Raw genomic sequence first — 22,841 nt, forward strand, 5'->3', positions numbered from 1 at the left:
GGAGTAGCACCAACATTTCTATGTGGGTGGATCTTCTGCCGAGGGGGGGGTGCATGCAAGCTGGTCTTCGGCCGTCAAGAGTGCCGTGCCTCCACATCAGCAACCCGATCAATTCTCAACAATTCACGAGGACAGCATGCAGTTCATATTTCCAGGAGCCTATCCGAGTGCCATACCATCCGCGGATCAAGAGTTTGTAGTAGTAGCGTGGTCGGATTACTGACCTAAGAAGTTCAACTTCCAGTCTTCATGGCCAGAGTTTTTATTGAGCCGCCGTGGTATCATACTAGAGCATTCGTTCCTCAGCCTCTTGGAGTGGTACCACATCAATCCCAGTGCCAGACTGTTATTCCCTAGTTCTTTGGGAAGACAGTCATATTTCGAGCACCAGGTGGTGATCATCATACTCACATTTGCTTGTCAGATTCACTCAATCCCTCAGCAGCTACCATCATCCAAAAGCTACAGGGGTCCATTCTCATTCCCAAAGTAACAAGCCACAGCAGAGCACTTCAGGTTGCCACATGCAGCAGGGTCAAGCCTAGGTGGCAGTGACAACTTGTTGCCTTGTCAACCAATTGCAGCTCCCTAAGCAGCAGACTCGGCAGGTTTTGGGGCCTCCAAAGGGCAACAACATGCATGGCAAATGGGCTGGGCGAGGTGCCTTTTATAGGCAACCTCAACCCCCTCCAAGTTGGCCCCAGGGCTGAGCAAACAGCCCGACCAGCCCAGCCAACCAGCCGACTGGCTGGTCAGCCAATTCAGGCTGGTTGGGTCGGCCAAAAGAGGCCCTTCCAGCCCCTATATAAAGACGGCTTTGCCCCTCATTTCAGCATCCAGCTCCCAACTTCCAGCAGCTCCTTTCAGTCATCCTATCTCCGCAGCATAGCTCCATCTGTTAGGGGAGTGGTCTCAGCGCAGTTTTGTATGCCGATTTGGCAATCATGTATAAATAAAGCAATGTACTTTAGTTAGGTAGATAGTGCACTGGTGTCTTTAATTCTTAAATTCTTCTTTGTATGTTCATCTAATTTCCACACACCTAGTCCCCGCATGTTACATTAGGGCTTCGCATAGAAACCAATGTTTCTTTGTATTTTGGAGTTGTGTGCAATTTATTTCAGCTTCTTGAGGTCTTTGCAACATTGTGTGATTTCTCCCCACTCACAAACTTTACAAGTGGTATCAGAGCAAGGCTTTATGCTTGCCTAGGAGGTGATGATGCATAGCGGGCCGTAATATAAGGTAGGTTGAAGTGTCTCCGTAGATGGGCAACAGAGTAGTGCAAAAGCCCACACAGAGCAATAGAGTTGCAGAGCCCCACACGTGCATGGAAATCACAACAATATAAGCTTCAATCAAAGTAAGGCTGGTGCGGAGAACTTAGGCAATGCATAAGAGCAAACTGCACATCTATTACCATGAGCCAAATAAGTGGCACTTATAGTGCACCATGATGGTGGTGCAACATATGGACAGTGCAATAGCGGTGGCCCTAAGCTAGACAAGGACCACCTAGAATCATCTTAGGAGTGACCCATAGATAGATAGATAGATATCTAGATATTAACGTCTCTAAAAGGCCAAACGGCCTATGAGACTAAAACAATTGATACATCTGCTAGTGTTGTCTCATCAAAGAGAACAACAAAATAAATAAGCTTAAGGCTGAGAGCTACTAAAGGTACTTACAGTCGAGGGACTGCAAGTGACCCAAAACTAATGAAATACCAAGCAAGTATTTACTAAAAGTACCGATTGATCAGCATAGGCAGGAGCTAAAGCTCATCGGAAAGGAGCTGATTCTGCTCAAGGAGACGATCCTGCTCCCTAAATGCTCGCATGAGAAGCTAATCAATAAAAAGGTTACTAGAGAAGAAGGCATGAAGCCCAATACCCACACATTATGAAACCTCTTCCAAGCCTGAAGATAGGGTTGCCTAACCTCACCAGGCCCTTTGAGGGAGGGTGCTGGAACATAGAGGATGGAATCATGTGGCCCTCGCTCTCATGAGACGTGTAGCAAGGGCCACCAATGAGAATACATACAAGTGGGTTGCCTATAAAGAAGGCCTATAATGCCCAATGTGAGGAGCCACTCAATAACGCCATTGACGTTTTGGGACATCAGTGGTTCCAGGGAGAGGGTAGGTAAAGGGGACTTGGATACCCCTCATGTGGCACCCATGCATTGGTGTTGTGAATCTTAAGTCTAGCATTGTGCAAAGGTTTAAGGAATGCACCCAAGGACTGCATTTCTCAATGATCTTTCTCTGGAAAACACCCACTTCCCTTATATAATTTGCTTTCCCCCTCGAAGTTCTACCTGTGGAAAACACCCACTTCCCTTATATGGTTTTCTTTCCATGACTTCCTTGTAAGAAAGTCCAATCCTTGGTTGCTTCTTTGGTACAGTGCTAGATGGTCCACCATAGCAACCTTGGTCTTCTTTAAGGGTGGAGTGCTAGAGGGAAACCTTGTAGTTAGGGACACTAAGACACTCCAATAGAGAGATTATCCAAGAGATGTTTTTGTCGAACCAAATTAGTGAACAAGTGGACATCACAACCTAGCCAATGTCAACAGGTGCGACTAGCTTGACCACCTGACCATGTCTTGGCCACACTTTGAGACTCTGCTCCTCCTTGAAAGGAGGCACTTTCACATCTGGCAACTGGCTTCCCCTAGACCCTAAGAAACCTAGGTGAGCAAGACAAGGGGAAAAGCCCCAGTTGGTAGCAAGAGGAAGGAGAAGTACCCCTACCCAAGAACATCTACTAGGTAGAATGTGCCCTTTCACCAATGTCATTATCCCCCTCCCGCTATGTTTACTTATTTTCCCCTAAAGCATTAGCTATCCCCATAGATGGGGTCCCCTTGCCGAGTTGCCCCTTTGTACCCACCCTAGCTTTGACAAGATCTTTGATTATAGCGGAATCCTTCTCAAGCTTTGCCCTTCAGCTCCCCCAAGAGTTTTGGTACCTTTGACCTTAAGAGTACTCAAAAAAGTCCCGTCCACCCTTCCATTCCCTCTTGAAGTCTTTGTTGTTCTTCTCTACTCAGAGGGGCATAGTCAAGAACTCCAATCTTCCATGCATGAACTTTGCTTTTGCACCCTCAAGAACTGAGGTGTGAACCCTGTCGCATCTAAGAATAACTCAAACCTGAATAAATACGCACATGTGGAAGAGTATGCCTTGTCAATGGGACACATCCCAAGAGGCACAAACCTTCACAAGTTGCCCAAAAAAGTTCCAAAGAGGCATATCAATATATGGATCACCACATTCTTCGACATTCTATACAATAGAAGATACTTGTTCTCTGTTACCATTACAATCTCCTTTCATGATGTTAGATTATTGCGATTTCTTACAACCCTCCCACTCTTCAATAGCAATCAAGATAGACGTCATTGTGCTTCACTAGAACACGCTAGAGCTTGGCCTTCATGCCTGTATTGCCACGCCGTCAGTGTGGATAACTCCCTCTTGATGACTAGGGTGGCAGATTTGGACAGGCCCCAAGGAAGACCGCTTGTTCTGTTGGTGAAGACCTGCTGCGGAGACCCATGAGCAGGACCATGGCACTGGTCCATGAAGCTACCACCGAGGTTGATCCGTTAAACCTCTTCCTTGGAAGGAAAAAGGCCATTTCATCCCCTTCAGCTGGAACTCTGGTCGTTAGCAACGGTTAGAAGATCAAGGTAGCCCTAAAAAACTTTACTCAATGAAAATTATACTGCTGCTTGAAGAACCGGAAAATACTTAAATGAAGGTTACGAATCGAGGACAAATTTAACTACGTTGAAGAGGATCGGCATAACGACAGACATCGAATAGAGCCTGTAACAGTATCTATGATTTCCAGAGAAATGGATTTCATGTCTCTAACTCGAGACTCTGATTGATCCAAGCGTCAACTGAGTTTGGAATGGTGAAGGGATTAATCTACAATGCCCGAAAGTGACACATTCACAGAGAAAAGAGGGCATCGAAAGCAGATTTACCACAATTAAAAAAAGCAGCGAGAGAAGACGTCACGACGGCTTGAGGCGGGATTCCAAAGCAGCCTTGCGCTCATTGTAGCGCTCGAGCTCCTCATAATAAGTGTCCCAGACGCAGCGGACGCAGCCACTACCACAGCAATCGCCGGGAAGGGGCTTTTCGGGGGGATCACCGAGCTGAGTGATGAGGTCGTCCAAAGGGGGGGGAGGAGGAGGAGGAGAGGGCTGTGGAAGAAGATCGGGATGAGGCTCCTTGTGGTGTTTGGACATGGCGACGGGGAAATTTAGGGCAGGGAGCGAGCAGAAGGAGGGCCAAGGTCTCCTGACAAAGGCAATGAACGTCATCTCAGTCCTGGGATGCATTTTAACCTGGGTTCCCACGACGATGCATTCAAGTACGTTGGATGGGCGCCTCGTGGTTACACACAAGGGTCCAATGAAGTTTCTTCACTCCCCACATAGCACCGGCGTTCCCCCCATCAATGTTGGCAAGGTTGGCGTCTCCTTTTGCATCACCTGGTTGCTGCCCCTGACGAGCTCTCTCCACCTCGAAGCCTCGAAGCTTCGCTTTTGGGTCGTCCATCCTCTTTCCACAGTAAAGCCTCAGAGCTAAGCCTTTTTGCAAACATCAATTCCAATTTGTGAGTGAATCCAAGCATTCTTTCCGCAAACGCCCATCGTCGCTCCTTTCATTCGATTTCATCTCCTCCATTCTTGCGCTCAGCGTTTCGTTTAATGCACTTAAATTTCGTCGTTTCTAGTTCTTGGTTATTGTGCGGCAGAGGCAATTTCAGATTCATCGCTTAGAACTTTCGTGGCATTTTTGTCACCATTGCCTGGCTGCAACCGCTTTAGGGTATGCAGATTCATCTCTCTGTAATTTGATTCTTATGAGCCTGCCTTATCAAGACGTTGAGAAATCCAAGGCGTGAAATTTTCCCTCAATACACCACGCCAAAACCTCTTTTAGGACCGTGAACATATCTTGCTGACCACACATCTCCACTTAAAGTTTTTTGTAGTACATTATTCTAGGTGAGAGTTTATTTTTCCAAGAGATCCTCCTCTATATAGCCAAAACTTTACAGTTTGGACTCTACATTGATGAATTGGCCTCATTTGTGGGTACATTGGGGGGGGCAAGGGTCAGCACTAGCAAAGATACTTGTACTTATTCTGTCTTGCCAATGATGTAGTCCTTTGACACATCCGCTAGCATATACAGTCACGTGCTATCCCTAGAGGCTTTATGTGAGAGTCCAGGCATGAAGAGGTCCAAGGCCCAAAAGTATGAATTTCAACAATAGTGACACCCTAGTCCGCCTTTATTCCGGCGTAGGTCAACATTGTTATATCCTCTCTTTACCTTGGATGCATTTTCACAGGCCCTTGATTCAACATGCAATTGTAGGTCACGATGCTGACATGCATGACTTGTGTGAAGAGATGCACATACTCGGAGAGCTTACAACATGGATCCTACACAAAGATGTCTCCTTGCAGACTATCACTTATCCAGACAGGGTCATAGAGTATAACATGACTAGGGCGGGCAGATATAGACTATTTCATGGAAGGCCCTCTCATCATCCTTGCAGCTTGCAGCAGATGGAGATGAGAACTGCTGGTATTCATGTAATACAAGATAATTTCACTCTCGAAGCATGTCCTTCGAGCGTACAACTTTGGTGACTTGCCTATGCTAGTCACTCCAGCAGCCCATAGGTCGCCATTGCTTTCAGGTACCTCTCATGTTGCTGGGACTTTTCCTCTTTCCCCTTTTGGTAGTTCACCGTTAGCATTTAGGCCATACCAACGGCCCACTCCTGTTGGCTACCAGGCTGTGAAGAAAAGCTCTCAGCCATCATAGGGAAGGACGGAGGTCCTAACTACACCCTCGGAACGGTTCACTGAATTGGAAGGGGGGTCAGTTCCACAGAAGGTCAACAAGCTTTCTGTGAGATGTAGAACTGAACAATGCGATGATGAGGAAGTGCAGGAGAATAAGGTTGCCACTAAAGCCCCAAACTCCAAGAGAGGTAGAAAGGCATCAACAACAAACAAGAAGGACATGGAAGAACAAACAAGAAGGATGCCTGGGTTGTGCAGTTGATCCACATACGTGGTGCAATGCATAATGAGTTTGGCAAAACTCCAAAGCAAGGGGATGACTTATGGTCAAAAGTTGCCACTCAACTTGTTGTGTTGTTTCCAAACTGTGACAAAGATTCTGGAAGCTGCAGGAAGAGATGGGGTCGTGTGTACACCGACTACAAGAAGGATAAGGCGCATAACTCCATCTCTGGAAATGACCGAAAGGTAACATGTCAGAGGTTTGATATCATTGACGAGTACATGCATAGCCGGGCAAATGTGGTTAGCTACACCCATGCTTCGGCAGTGGGTGGAAACACTGACGGCCCAATTTGGGAAGCTGATGAAGGTGAGAACATAGAATTCTCCATAAAAACAAAAGCACTAGCGAGCAATGTCCCCAACATTTGACCGTGTAAAGATCGGAAGATCAAGGACTCCGTCGTTGACATTGCGAACATGGCAAAAATGATGGTGGAGGGATTCTGTTGTTGGTCGTAAGGCAGCAGAATCCCAAACATTGGAAATGCTTGGCTAGCTCACGACAACTGTGACTGGCCTTCTAGATGTTATGAAAACCTTAAGAAGGAATGACTTGAGAGGGTGGCCACTGGAACACTTTTATGTTTGTTTATTTGAAGTGCTATTTTGGAAACTGAGAAATAAAATTTGTCATTGCAAATACTTTATGAAACTATTTTTGAAACTGAGAAATGCTTCGGAAACTATTTTGGAAACTGATAAATGCTTTGGAAACTGTTTTGGAAAGTGAGAAATGCTTTGTAAACTGTTTTGGAAACTGAGAAATGCTTTTGGAAACTGAGAAATGCTTAGGATACTTTTCCTAGTTTGCCTTTGTATTGAGCTATGGGTATGATCATAGGGAAGGAGATGTTCAGCAAGATCAAGCTCTTGGTTTTATTGAAGAATGTAGTTTTATTTTCTAGCTAGGTACAGTTTCAAGTTTTGTTTAATTGAAGTTCTGTAATGAAATGCTGTAATAAGCAGCAAATACTGGTAGTTGGTCCCCTTTCTCTTTCCTTACATCTCGCGGATATATACAACAATACAATTTATATGACAATTTTTTGCAGTTTCTTTGTTTGCATTGAATATATGCAGTAATTCAATTTATAGGACATGTTGGCAGCTGGTTCTCTGTTTATAAAATGTTTTGCAACAGGTTCTGGGTTTACTCAAACATTTGCAGTAGGTCGAGTGGTGAAAGCCAAGGAGAACATATGACATTTAGATGATGGATGCTTTTATTTAGATGATGCTCAACATCTAGTTATATCTTCGAACAGTGCATTCCATTGTTTCTGTAAATGCCTTACTTCTGTTTGAGGATGATACATGCATCATTGTTGCACTTTTGTGGTGTAATTCAGTTCGTATGTCAAAAGTTTTGTGATGTCATTCTTCTGAATTCAGTCATACTACGATCTATTGTAGGGGATGGAAGACGAGTTGATTGTTGTTGTCTCATTGCAATCGTCATTTCCCATATTACATTGATGCAGTTGAGAGCATCCTCTTACGGTGAGGATGAGATATGCATGCAACATTTTCTCATGTTGAGTGAATGCATGGCTTGAGTTGAGCTTGCATCATGAAAAGCTCAGATTGCCTGAAGGAGGCATGAGCGGTGCTCATGTTGGGCTTACCCTAGACCCCAAACATTTATGGAGCGTGGTTTGCTTGGTAGCTATTCGGACAAGATGTTTAAGAGCAAGCTCCACCTGACGAAGGAAACCTTTCACTTTTTGACTGCACGGCTTGCTCCTCACTTGAAACGATCAGATACCAACTATCGAAAGGTGATTAGTGTGGAGAAGCGTGTATGTGTAGCTCTGCACCATCTAGCTTCGGGGTCCAACTTATAAGTAATAGCACTTTTGTATGGGATTTCCACCACTGCAAGCCAGAAGGCAGTCATGGAGTTCAGTGATGCCATCTCGACGTCTGGACTCCATGACCTTTATATTAAATGGCCTTCCTGAGAAAGGATGCATCTTTTGGCTGAGGGCTTCGAGGCAATACAGGGCATTCCATTTGTCATTGGTGCAGTTGATGGTATCATATTCCAATTATTGCCCCTTGTGAGCATCATGAGGACTACTTTAACCAAAAAGGGTTTCATTCAATAATTTGCAAATGATGGTTGCTGCAAATTGTTCAGTTTGGAATTATGACATTGGTTGGACAGGGTCTATGCATGATTGGAATGTGTTTCCAACGAAGTGATCTAGGACAAAGGTGTGAAGCAAACGTGTTAGGAAATTATTGTTTGCTTGGTGAAGGTGCTTATCCTCCAGGTTTTGGATGCTTCCTGCCTTTAAAGGAAGTAAAGACGGATTAGTACTTCTGGAACTACATTCAATCTAGTTCGAGGATGCCTGTAGAGTGAGCTTTTTGAATGCTAAAAGCTCGGTTTAGGATTTTGCTCAAGAGGTGTGACATGCTATTGTAGAATGTGCCGAAGATGGTTTGCACTTGTTTGGTTCTTCATAACATGTGTATCATGCATGGGGATTCATTTGATGATGATTGGTTTAAAGAGGCCCAACTGGAGTTGGAAAGGCACACAATGATGGATTCAGTTCGGATCCTGTCATTCATGATGGGCTTCAAGTTCGTCTTGCAGAGGTTACAGCCTTATTGCAAACTAACATGTGTGTGGAGCAGAGGATGCAAACAATGAAAAGTGCACCACTTGAATCATCCCAAGTTGCTGGCGCAATTAGGCAAGAGAATCTTGCAAGAGTTATGTTCAATGAGAGAGAGGTGAAATGTGAAAATTGTATTTGGTGATCAGGACTCTGCTGATGAGAGTGAAAGTAGTGAAACAGATACATAATATTTTTAACTCTTTGTGGTATCTTTTAGACATTGAGTTTGTTGTATGCAATGTAGAAGATGTATGCAGGCTACTTGAGTATGATGTAAGCAAGTTGTGTGCTATACACCGGCTTTCACTTAGATGTAAGCAGATTGGCTTTAACTTGGACAATGAAAATAATAATTTGTGAATTTTATGGCTGTGTTGTTTTCATTTGCGTACTGATGCACTTGTTTCTTTTGGCAGATTGGGGGAGGGGGTTTCTCTTTCACTCTTGCCCCCATCCCCCCCCGCGAGGAGAGGTCGATGTAGCCATATTTCTATATGGTGATGGGGTCCAACTCCCAACTCTCTTGTTAGTCACTGTCAATAATTGCGGGAGGTCTGGTTTGTGTAAGTCACTATCAATGATTGTAAGTCTCTTGTAAGTCAATGTCAATGATTGCAGGAGGTCCGGTTTGCGTGTAACCTTATATTGAGCATTAGGTAACTGTTTTTACACGTAACCTTATGGGAAGCAGTTAACTTTTGTGTAACCTTATGTTGAGCGCAACAAACTATTGTTGCAGATAACCTTATGTTGAGCGTAGAAAGCTATTGTTTCAGGTAACTTGGATGCTGAGCTGAGAAAACTAAAAGAGGGGCTTGAAGAGGTCTTAACAGTTGGGAGGAAGCCGAGGGAGAAAGCAGATAATTTATATGTATCTGTGCAAGCAGTCAAAGTTGAAGCAAGAAGAGATGAAGTCCAGGCAGCATTAGAAGCAGCACTTGCGGCCAATGCCTTGAGTGCTGAGCTGAGCAAACTAAAATATGCTCTCGAAGAAGCCTTAAGTGTGGGAAAGATGGTGAGGGAAGATGCAGACAACCTTCATATGTCCTTGCAAACAACCAATTCACAAAAAGAACAGGCAGATTGGAAGCTCAAATAGCCAGAGATGCAGCAGTACCAAGAAGGTGCTATGGTCAACGAAAGAAGTTGAGGCATTCAAAACAGAAGCCCTAGTAGAGAAAGAGCAAGGCCAGGCTGCAAGAGAAGAAACTGGAGCAGCAATTGTTGAAGTTGAGGAACCAAGAACAGAAGTAGTTAGTATTCAAATGGAAGTGCAGCAGAGCTGCTTGGAAAGTTTCAGGAAATGCAGGAGATGGTTGAGCTTGGTACTGTAGTTTCACAGGAGGAGCTTGGCCACTTCCGAATTCATGATACATAAGAGCACTTGGCAGCTGCTATTAATGAGGTGGATGCTTCAAGTTGCATGAAGGGAGAACATTTTAGGGAGCTTGACGTTGCTACAGTAGAAAAAGAAGCCAGCAAGCGAGCAGTAACAACTGACAATACCTTCCCTTCAAAATCTAGAGAGGAGAAACCTCAGCCAGACTCATCACGGAAGAATATGGGATGAGCTTGCCTATTTGAAGAAGGAGAAGGAAAACAAGGCTGTGGGGATGACCTGAGGATCTTTACTTGGGCGGTGTGTAAAGGGGGTGCCCATTGATGGGCACTAAATTTTTAATAACCTAACGATGGGCACCTGGTGTGTGATGGGCGGTGCCCATTGTAAGCCACCCATCACTCTTTTGGGGTGCCCACACTTTGGGTTCTATTTGGACACCCCTTGGCGGTGTGGCGCTAGCCTTATTCACAAACCATGGAAATCTCATGCGGGTGCAAACTTTCTTTCGTGTCTCCCTATCCTAACCCAAACCAAGGAGTTGCAACCAAGCTCCCAAATGCTCCGCCACATTTCCCAAGCATATGCCTCAAGACAAGAACAAGTAATTAGTGGTCTTGCATCATTGGGTGCTACCTTAGCGATGATTAACTCCCTCCGCGCAAACAAAGGTGCAGCTTGCAAGAAGTCTGCTTCCTTTACCAACCTTTATGCCCATCTCTCAGAATTGTTTGATGATGACGAAGCGATGCTTTAGGAGCATTGATTGAATGTTTTCGTCGCTTCTTAGTTGGAACGTGCATGGAATCTGCACACATTGGAAACTTAACTTTCTATTTCAACTAATTTGTACTCAATGGCCTCAGATTTGTGCACTTTAGGAGCTTAAGCTAGGCCCTTCTGGCTTGCAGAATCTTGATTTTCGGGTTACTCTCTTTTTGCTAACTGCCTTGCTCGGGGGAGGGTGGGGCCGCTCTTCTGGTTCGAAGTGATCTTTAGCCTTTGCTCCTTGCTAAGGATGATTTCGGTTCCTTTGTGGCTGTGTCTTTGGTTGTAGATTCCATCCAATTCACTACCATTTCTATAAATGCACCCAACTCTTCTTGGGAGCATGCTCGACTATGGTCGGATTTGAGCTCTTCCTTCTCTGCAACGCACATGGACCCTAAAGAGGGCCATCTGGATTTTTAGTTAGTGTTTGGTCAAGTTGATCGAACCTAATTGATTGGTTAGGGATTAGTTTAGGGTTATAACGTTAGATTAGGGTACTTACCTTGTTATTTTCTGCAGGTAGTGAATGCGATGGTGCTGGCGGCTCCGCTTCATCTGGGCGACGGCTTCTCTGGCAGGTTTTTCTGATGGGATCTTTGGGGTGGGTGATGGGCTCCTCTGGCGGGTTCTTCTAGACAGTTTTTCTTTAGATTTCTCTCTTGGAACGAGGGTTCTGCTGCTCGTCAGCTCTCTAGCGATCCGTGGTGTGCTACGAGAATCGTTTCTTCGTTCTTCCCTGGTGGATTCTGTTGTTGCACGTGGCAATGGTGGAGAATACCTCGGACAGGATGGACGTCCATTTTGTGCGTTGTTTTGTAGTGAGATAGGGATGATTCTTGGAGAGGGCAAGCCAAGAACGGCTTGCACCTCTCCAAATAATTAGAGATAGATGCATGGGGGTGATCGTGTTAGGCAGATTTCTATTTGCTCTGACACGATTTAGAAGAAGCATTGAGTGAAGCATGCATGTTTGCATGTATAAATAGGTTTGTGCATCGTTTGTTTGGCTGCGAGATTGCGATGGTTGTATATGCACTATGTGATTCTTGCTGTGCATATTTTGATACAGAGATGGTTGACTCCAAAGGTCGTAGCTGATTTTCGAGTGTTTCTTTTGGAGTTTGCATTGGTTCGGATGCTTGGTTTGTAGTACATGCAAGTGTTGCGAATGGGAGGGGACGCTATTGTTGCAGAAGCTCTACAGTTCAGTGTTTGGGCTTGATTTTTGGGGTTGCGTCTATTGCAGACCTGCAAACGTACACGTTCATTCTTGTAGGTTGGGACATTTGGGTGGTGTTTTTTGTGAATTGCATGCTTGTGCATGTCCTGGGGGTTCGGTGGTCTGCTATGTAGAGGAGAATGGAGTGGTGTTCTTCGTGATTAATCTGAGCATGTGTGTGTGTCTTGGGGGTTTGGTGGTTTGCTGCATAGAGGAGAATGGAGTGGCGAGTGACCTGTTCATTGCGTATGCTAGGTTGCTCCATGGCATTTAGGAAGATGTTGACCATGGCGTTATGTTGCTCCATGGCGAGAGATCAAAAGTCATCACGAGCGACTAATATATGGTCATCGCCAAGGAGCAGGTTCTCATGGACAACGTCGAGTACTTCCAGAAGATAAGATCACTTAACAAGGAGCAACGCGAGTTATTTGATGATGTCATGTTGTGAAAACATTTGGATCCATAGGAAAAGTTACACTTGTTTCTAATTGGAGGGGCGGGCACATGTAAAACATATCTTCTACTCCTAATAGCGCAAGGCTTGCTTAGACACTACCATAGGAATTTGGAGCATGTTGATTGCAACTCCCCACAGTCCTCTTGTTGGCCTACACCGGAAAAGCATCGCGTAATATTAATGGTAACACGATTCACTTCGCCTTGCACCTTCTTGCACACATAAACAACTTAACATCTTTGCCAAGGGAGAGGTTGGACACATTGGCAGCCCTATATTCACAAGTTCAACAACTTATTGTTTTTTATGAGATCTCCTCGGTTGGGAGAAGAACAATGAATTTTGCTTATTTAAGAATGCGTACTTTGAAATGAGATCACACATACTTCTTTGGAGATGTAGACATCATTACGTGTGGAGACTTCTACCAGGCCGTCGGTCAAAGATTCGTGGGTCTTCAAAACAACCGAGAGAGAGATACACTGTCTTGCAAAGACATATTGGCAAACAAAACCCAAATGCTTGGAGCTACAATCTATCATGCGCCAAAGCAACGATGTATTCATAAACACGCTCAACTCATTCAGGAAATGCACCCACACAATCGAAGACTTGGACTACATCAACAAAACATGCTTGCGCCCAGCACCGTTAGACCACACATTCCCCCACCTATACTACACAAATTTGCAAACAAGAAAACACGACGACATGATGATACGGCTTTGCATCGGGCAAAAGCATGTACTTCTTGCAAGCGATCACTTCTCGCACACAATAGTAGCAGAACACAAACACTAGAGGATCCAAGAAACACATGTAGCCTGCATACCAAAATTGAGATAAAAGAAAATCCATGCTAGTAGAACTCTGTTCAGGAAACATCGACCAATAAGACGGCCTAGTGAACGGCGCCGATGGAGTTTTCATGGCAGCTTCGACATCTGTCGGGAGGGACATAGTGTGGATACTATTCCCTTCAAAAGACATTGGCATTCGAGCACGCCAACATAACATTGATGCTTATGAAAACAACATCGCAAAACAATGGACTCCTATCTTTAGAATTGTGAAAGAGGTACAAGTAGGGCCATAAAAAACAAGCATCCTCACTCGAGAGCAATCTTTTATATAGCCAGCTGCTGCAAGGACAATACATCGTGCACAAGGGCTAACATTGGAAAGACTCGCTTTCTCACCAAGGGGAGTACGAGGACATAGGCTAGCATACATAGCGCTATCCTGAGTCAAGGACATTGAGAGGTTGTACCTATTGGAACTGATTCGAAATGAAAACTTCCATGTCGATACAAATGTGCAAGACGAGATGCGTAGACTGAACACGAACGCAGTCTTGCTAACGATAGAGAGCTCCCATTAGCAGCAAAGGCAAAACAAAAAAATTTTACTGGCATTGCTAAACACAAGATCACTAGCAAAATACATCGTTGACATTGAGGGAACCACAAAACTAATGGAATCCAGCATTATTTGTCTTTAGGAAACAAAGACAAGACACCAAAAGCAACACACACCACAAGGATTCAATGCGATCGATTTTTTTTCTCACACGAGACAATACATAGTGTTGAGACATACACAGAGCAAGGAGTGGAAATAACATCCATTAGCACAATAATCCACGACAAAAGCTTCCAAATCTTCAATATATACAGGCCGTCATCTCAAAAATATAACATGTTCTTGACTTATCTTCAAAAAATAATAATGACCAACAAAAGAGCAAAATCATTGACAATAGTTTTAGGAGACTTCAACATAGACATGAGCGAAGCATCACTTGCATCCACAAACTTGGAAATACTCATGCAATCCTTAGCACTCCAACTACAACTAAATAAGCCCACAACTATCTACGGTTCACACTTGGACCAAATTTGGAGTGACTTGCCACCAGCACAAATACATACGAAAATATCGCATGTGTATTGGACAGACCATTGCATAATTTGCATGTATATCGAGTAGGTGATCGCCCACTCTCTTGATTGCACTAAGAAGGAGAGACGAGAGCCCTCCCCATGTCACACTGCCTTGGGAAAAACAATCATTCTCAAGAGAAAATAACCCAGGCAGGGCCCCTGTGGGAACCCCACCTTATTTAGATTGGACTTCTTTCTCTCGTCTTACTACCCTGCAACGCTTTACTTGGCATAATTGTCACAGTGATTCTTCTTGGAGGGCTGCGTGATTGGGCTGCATCTATGTTTCTCAGCAAGCTTCGTTGCTAGATCCTTGAGTCAAGGGCTATCTTCTTATCTTTGTCGTGGCTTTTGACCATTTACCTTTATTATTCCGCTTTCGGTTGACACATTGCATGAGTCTTAGTAAAGGTCTTGTTCCTTTCAAAATGAATATTTTCTTCTCTTTGGTGATAGCCATTTTGATGCTGACCTCATCCATTCAAGGAAAGCGGCTCAGGCTTCTTGCTTGTCCCCTATTGAGCGATGGGAACATACTCTCCAGGCAGTCACTTGTGTGTGTAAATCTCATGTCCTCTATAGAGCCCCATTCCTAACGGCTTCAGGCAGCTTGTCTTTCTGCCATTCGAGTTGCCTTTTGGCGGCCTTGCAACTTGCTCCACAGGACCCTTGCTTAACCTCTCTGATTCAATCTTTGGAGCTTCATTTGCGAAAAGACCACCACTGTTGTATGGTTGTGGCTTGCATTCAAGCAGATTTGAGATTTATGGAGCTTGGTGATCGCCCCACTAAATTTTTCTTTGATCGTGTTAGGACAAGCGTGCTCGTGAGTCCGTTTCAATACTCCTTGATCCAAATGGATGGGAAGTTATGAGCGAGGTGGGGGTTTTTAAGAATCATCTATCTAGTATAGTGGGTTATGCTCCTCCGGTTCTGTTTGAATTTTATGACTGCCTCAAACTTCTTGGAACCCACATTGCCCATTATTTATTCAAGAGCACAAACGTCTCCTGCTTCATGACCTTTCTTTGAGTCTAAATTGCATTTTGTGGTTTCATCTATGGCTAAGGAAAAGGCCTCGAGACCTGATGGCATACCAATTGACTTCTATCAACATTATTGGCACCTCTGCCGGCATGATCTCAAAGCTTTGCTTAATTGTTGTTGTGTCACAGGGTTCTACCTCGCTATGTCAACACTGGGGTGATAAAATTAATTCCTAAGTCTACTAATCGCTTGTGGCCCTCAGACTGGCGGCCTCTCACGATGCTCAATGGAGCTTACAAGATTATGAAAAAAGCTCTTTCATTGAGGATCAAGTACGGTTTTCTCCATGGTCACAGTATTCATGACGCGATTCTTAATGTATTGCTTGTGATCGATTACTCGGTCACTCAAAATAAGCATTTTGTCTTACTCAACATGGACCTTGTGAAGGCATACGATCGAGTTAGCTGGAACTTCATGCTCAAGGTTGTGTTGAAGCGCGGCTTTGGGGACAGATTTTGCAAGTTGATTCATGTGCCTTTTTCCAATGCCTTTGTTGTGATCTCCATCGATGGCTATGATTATGATTCCTTTCCTCTTCGGCAGTCTGTGTAACAAGGTTGTCCTCTGGCACCTCTCTTGTTCGCTATTGTTACTTAACCTCTCCTTCGACAACTTGATTTTCAACTTGCAAGTGGTGCCATCAGGGGTCTATGGCTACCTGATCAATCTTACTTTTCTTCACTGATGTTTACAGATGATAATGCTAATTTCTTGGAAGTTGATCCTCATAACAGTCATTGTTTTATCGCGGTCTACAATGAGCTTGCTTCCCTTTTGGATTCACGAATCAATGTTTTAAAAACTACTTTACTTTGGCTGTCTTGGTACCCCTTGGGTTTCTTCCTTTGGCTTCTCTATTGTACCCTCGGGTTGCATCATGCGTTATCTTGGGTGTCCTGTTGGTTTTGGGGTCACACTTCACCAACATTTTCAATGGCTTTTTCATAAAGTGTCAGGGAAGTTTCATAAGTGGCGGGATAAAAGGCTCTCCTTGGCAAGTTGGATCACTATCCTTCAACATATTTGCTACCCTCTTTGGTGTTTGTTTGTTCAGTTATGCCTCTCTCAGCCTCTTCATTAGCTAAGCTAGATAAGTTGTCAAGGGATTAAATTCTTTGGTGTGACAAGTGGCACTCATTTCCATGGTCTTATGCTAATGCATCCCAGATGGAAGGAGGTCTTAGCGTCCCTTTAGCTGCTGCAAAATTCCATCACCTTTGCTGTGAGTGGATTCTTCGTCTTCATTCGTAGCAAACGAGAGGCCAATGCAACACTTGTGTTTGTGGGTGGCTATGAGCAAGTGGGGTGAGGAAGAACAATGCCACACCTGAAACGTTGTCGGATGCAAATGGCATGAAAGACAAGGGCATGAGTGGAAGAGACCTAAAGGAGGGTGGTGTGAAGGAAGGTAGGAGGGGGGGCGACACAGGCTGAGAGCAAAGGGGAGTGCAAAGGTAGGTGAGGGAGATGGGTAGGGGCAAGGCAATAGGTTGAGAGTAGAGGGGAGTGCAAAGGTAGGCGAGAGAGACACGGCAGAGCCGAGCAAAGAGAAAAGGGGAGGGAGGGGAGCAAGAGAAGCCTTCGATAGGGAGAGCCTATCCCCTAGCTGATTTCAGTCTTTTGTCTTAGATTTGAGAAAATATAATTCAATGAACCAATACTTGACACTGAAGAAACTATCAAAGAGTAATATAACATGGGAAATCTAGTCAATGTGGATATTTTCTTGAGTCACTGGGTAATTACCCATTTCCTCACAAAGATTTCAAAGACTACAAGAAAAATATTGGGAACGGGCCATGTGGTGGCCAAGGAATGACACTTTCCTGATTGTTTGGTTCACCATAAGGTCAAATTACTATGCAGCAAAAGAATGCAAGGGGTATGTAGAATCATGCTCCACCATCTCCATTACTATGGAAGCTATGGGCTTAGAGCTCCATTGGCAAGTTCCCTCCCCAAAGCAGCCCCCTTTTGGATGCACTACCATACAACACTTTACAGAAGCCATAGTTTGGACCCAGTGTGCCATTCACTTTGAACATATTGGGGTGGAGAAATCCTTGACTTTCTTTGTCTTTATGATGCACAATCTGCACACACTTGGTGAGATGTCTCTTTATTAGAATGGTAGCATGCCATGGATAAGGAATATAAGGCCCTCGTAAACTAGGCTTGGTCATTATCATGCTGAGTAAAACAAGCACCAAGATCATAGAATGCTAGGATTCATAATCACTTTATAGTAAAGGTTTCTAGTCTATAGATTCAAGCTTGCCCTTGTATATAAAAAAGACAACATAGGGATTTATGATTGTTGTTCTCTATGTGGATGACTTGGTCATCATAGGATCTAATGGCTCACTCATTTCAGAAGTACACTCAATTTTTTTTGTGTGTGTGTGTGGAACATATGCTTATATATATTAGAATAACAAGAAAGATAGGGAGGATACAATCTTGCCAAAAGGCGAGACAATTACAATGAGACTTGATAGTCATCCAACTTCAGGCATATTCACATGAGACCATCATTTTCCCAACAAGACTCCTAAAATTCATCCTTATAGAACATTCGAGGTCTCTATACTACCCACCAACACTATCACACTTCATGTAAATCCTACTATTATAGCATTTCCAAATGCATTGAATAATTGAACCTCTCAAAATTCGCTAAGCCTCCATAATAACATTGTCCATTCATCCTCTATCTCCTAAAAGAGCTAGCTTCCACCTCAAAGAGAAGAAAATCTGCATATGACGGAACCATCTCACATTTCTCCTCCAAATTGGCAAGACAACGGACAAAGACAGAGAACCACAAAACTCCACTTAGAAATGCTAGATTTAATTGTCAACTTTCCAATAATTACCTTCAAAAGCAGCACATTGTATTTGAAAAAGGGTGTAGCCTTCCACACCGATCTCAGCCTTCTAATCCATACTTCAATGCCATCCCTTGGAGCATTATCAATCAAATCTTTGCACACCACCAAGGCAATCTAGGCCCTTGAAAGGTAATCAAAACCTTTAAAGAACATTTATGAAAAACTTTGCTTGCACTACTAACAAAGCCTCAATGTACACTCAAGTACATTTGTGAAGAGATTTGCCTGAGAAAAGTACACTCAAAGTTTTGAAATGATTTTGTATGCATGACTGCAAATGATTTATTACTCCCATGGAGTCTAACATAAAGTTTTTAGCTTAAGACCTACCACTTGATATAGATCCTCAAGAGTATAGATAACTTACTGGTAGTTTGATGTACTTGACTATGACTAGGATGACTAGGCTCAACATCTCATACTCAATTGGAGTTGTCAACCAGCTCGTGTAGAATCCCAAACATGCTCGTCTAGATGTAGCCAGAAGAGTTCTTTTTTGTTTTTTTGGCTAGACGAGTTCTTAGGTATCTCAATGATACATGGAGTAATGATCTCAGGTATCTCAATGGTACATAGATTAATAATCTCAATATGACTACTTAATAGACCTAGATTTCTATGGCTTCATAAACCTAGATTGGGATAGTAGTGTGGATGACAAAAGGTCTTTCAGTGGTTTCTCTTTTAGTCTTGGCTCTGAGCCTTGTCATGGCAAAGTAAGAAGTAGCCAACAACACCTTTATCGCCCACAGAAGCAAAATACATCGATCTACCAATGCTGCATATGAGCTTGAAATTCTTTTAAGGGATCCTACCACACTTTGCTTAGACAACATAACCATCATTTAGTTGGCAAAGAATCCAATGTTTCATGCTAGAATAAAGCATATTTTAAATTGTGTAGTATCACTTCATCAAGGGGAACTTTCTCAATTGTGAGATAGATCTTCTTCATGTTTTGACATAAGATGAAGTTGTAGGTATCTTCATTAAGCCACACTCCCTTGACAAATTTAGTTATTCTAAAAATCATTTTGGAAATCAACTTGGTCTATCTCACCACTCGTTATGACTTAAGAATGCTAAGTGAATTTTGAGTTAGACATACTTCTTTTAGTGCATTTATGTGCTCTATGCATTAATTTGATTTTTATCATCTTTGTTGCCATAATGCAACATTTCTTTTCTCGATATTTCAAAAATATATCTTGCAAATAACCCTTTACTTATCTAGTGCCATTAAAGGGGCCGCATTAGAGAACAACAGAATTGGCACTAGGTAAGATGCAATTCTATAATGGATATGTGTCATGGACATATGGATGGAAGGGAGCAACTGTTATCCATTGAGGTGTATATATCTTTCTTATTTTCATTTGAATTGTAGTGTAAAGTTAGTCATCTTGTGTCATACACTCCCTCTCTCTCAACCCGGTCTTCCAATTTAGATAAACATAAATATGCTTGTACAGTCCATACATCATGACCATGTGTTTCAAACTGTTAATTTACAAGCTCTACTTTGAGACTTAGCTATTATCTTTAACTCTCCGCATCGGGCCCCATGAGCTCCTCCATAAAATAACAATAAAAACATGTAAATACATGCTTACCATATAGACATTTAAATGTTCCTTGCAAATGCATCTATACTCTTGAAAACACACATGCACAAGCACACACATACATGTGCATACATGTGTGCACATGCACATGTGCATGTGTAGGTGTGCACACACCGCACAAAATTTGTTCTCCTCCTTTGACATACTATTTCATACTAATTGAAGTATTTGAGAATTGAATGAAAGTATGGAATATAAAGAGATTATGGTTTTTGAGAATCCTTTCATATTTATATTTGAGAATCCCTTCATATTTTCTCATCTTTATGAGGTTTTGTTAGGCCAAATTTATTTGATGCCTTTGTCCTTGTTTTGACTTGTGACTGCTTTTCTACTTTTTGAGATTGATTATGATACAAAACCGCTTAGACCTTTTTTTGATTCCATCTTGTAAAAATTATATGGGAGAATGAGCCATTGCACTTGCTCATTTGTTATTTTATTATAGCTCTTTCTTATTAAAATATTATTATTTATTATATTTAATGAAGGGATATGTCACACACATGGGGTCCAAGTAGACATGTTTTTTGCACGATTGTTTACTATAGTAAAGATTCGTTACTTGGATAAATAAATATGATCAATAATTTTTTTGGTTTTTTTAATGGCCTTATGTAAGGATGTTCTTATTTTGAGTTTAGGTTGTTTGGTTCAAATTTAGGATATTCTAATTTATAGTTTAGATTGTTTGGTTCAAACTTTTATAAGGAAAAAATCTTTATGCGTATGACTTTGTACACAAAAGCTAATAAGTAGAAGGATTTAAAGAATACGTTTAGATACTTTACTACCATTTCGTTGTTTTATCTTTATATTATTTTTATGATTACCCATTGATTTTGCATGATTTTATGTTTCTTAGCTTTAAAATCTATGCTTTAAATGGTTACATGGTTGACGATTTGCTTATCACCATGAGATGAAGTACCATTATTGGCCTTATGCAAATTTCAAGGACTCAAATTTTCTCTATGTATGTTGGGAATTTTTGGTGGATAGTCCACTTCGCTCTTCACCAAACACTATTTTTATTAATCATTGCCATTCTTTGTTTGACTACTATTTAGATGTTCATTGCCATTTTTGTTTGTGTGCCTTACAATGGTCCATTTCTCCATGGCTTTGTTTTTACATAGCTTTGTCTACTCACCTCTTGTAATTGTTGACCTATGCTTTTGTTGGCCATAGCTATCAGTGTACCTTCTGGAAAACAAACTTTTGGGATGGCATCAACTCATGTTTAGATAGCTAAAACTATTTGCTCACCTAATACCTAATATATCTTAGGAAAATTTTTGGGTAACCTATGCTTTTAGTAAATGTAATCATTTCTCCAAGTGAAGGATTAGTATGGAACAACAATCTTGTATGCACTTATTACAAGTGTCAAATTTTGATTAGGAGCTATGTGTTGTCTTTTTACTTACAATGGCTATTTCCATGGTCTACTAGACTTGTAAGAAGTTTGTGAGCATAATAGAGCAATAAACTTCACTTTTTAGGTTGTGTTGGCTCAAAGTTAATCTTATCCATCATGTCAATGTAGGATCCTTAATGCGATCAAATCCATGTAATCAAGGCACATAGGCCAAAGCAAGTTGGCTACTAGAGCACCCAAAACCTATAGTCTTGTTAGCTTTGTTGGTCCTTTTATTGGCTTATTGATGGTCTACCTATATTCTTTGACATCATGTTAGAAATTTCTCAATCTTTGAAAGCAAAATGTTTATAATATGATTTTTTACATTTCAAAGTTTTTTCAATAAATGTGTCCATTCACTTTGGACACTTTTGTACGGCAAAGATATTGTATGATACGCTTTGTTATGGTTGAATCGGAAAAGATAGAAAAGCTCGTTATTGCTAGCATCTATCCTCCATTTGAATTTTTTAATGGACTGGATATGGGAATATATGTTTCTTTTATTTGCTGCTTTATCTTTTCCTAAGTTACACATATAGTATCTATTACATGTATTTTGTTATTCTAGTGGATACGTCTCCATGATTTGATCCTTTAGTAAAGGTACACGAATCTCCTATTGACAATAGGAGAAGATTCAATACAATATATATTATACATTCCTTTTTTCACAGTTATCCATAATTGGTTATGTTGGTTACGAAATGGACATATATGACATTTGTGGGTTGGCTTTTATGCAACGTAGTCTCAAGAATTGCAATAAGTTGTACTTATTGTATTTTCTTGGATGGATACATGTTAGTGTCAATTGTCCTCAAGCAAAATGGAGGAATTTTGTAAATTGAGTGATCTCATGGATTTTCATTGTATTTGATCCATGAGTGATCTCATGGATTTTCATTGTATTTGATTCAATTTCATGATAGTCTTATTTGGGTCAAATTTTAGTTGTGATCTCTCTCTCTCTCTCTCTCTCTGTCTCTCTCTATCTCACACACACACACACGCACACACACACACACACGCACGCACGCACGCACGCGATGCACATGTGCACAATGCATACACATGCCTGTGCACATCCACATGCGCATGTACACATATGCGCACACACGAGCATGTGCGTGCATAGTACATACATACATGTATATGTATGTCTCCGCATACACCCCGCATACACACACGCACGCATGCATGCACACACACACACACCACACGCACACATGCACACATGCCATCAAGATAAATCTTATTATAAGGTGAAAGGGGGGATCACAACCATAACCTTAAACAATGCTCTAGCAATTGGTTACATAGTCCACATGCTTAAAGATGAACACCA

Source organism: Dipteris shenzhenensis, chromosome 1, assembly GCF_047967505.1.
Source record: "Dipteris shenzhenensis isolate YYH24624 ecotype China chromosome 1, Dip_SZ_1.0, whole genome shotgun sequence".
NCBI classification, from domain to species: Eukaryota; Viridiplantae; Streptophyta; class Polypodiopsida; order Gleicheniales; family Dipteridaceae; genus Dipteris; species Dipteris shenzhenensis.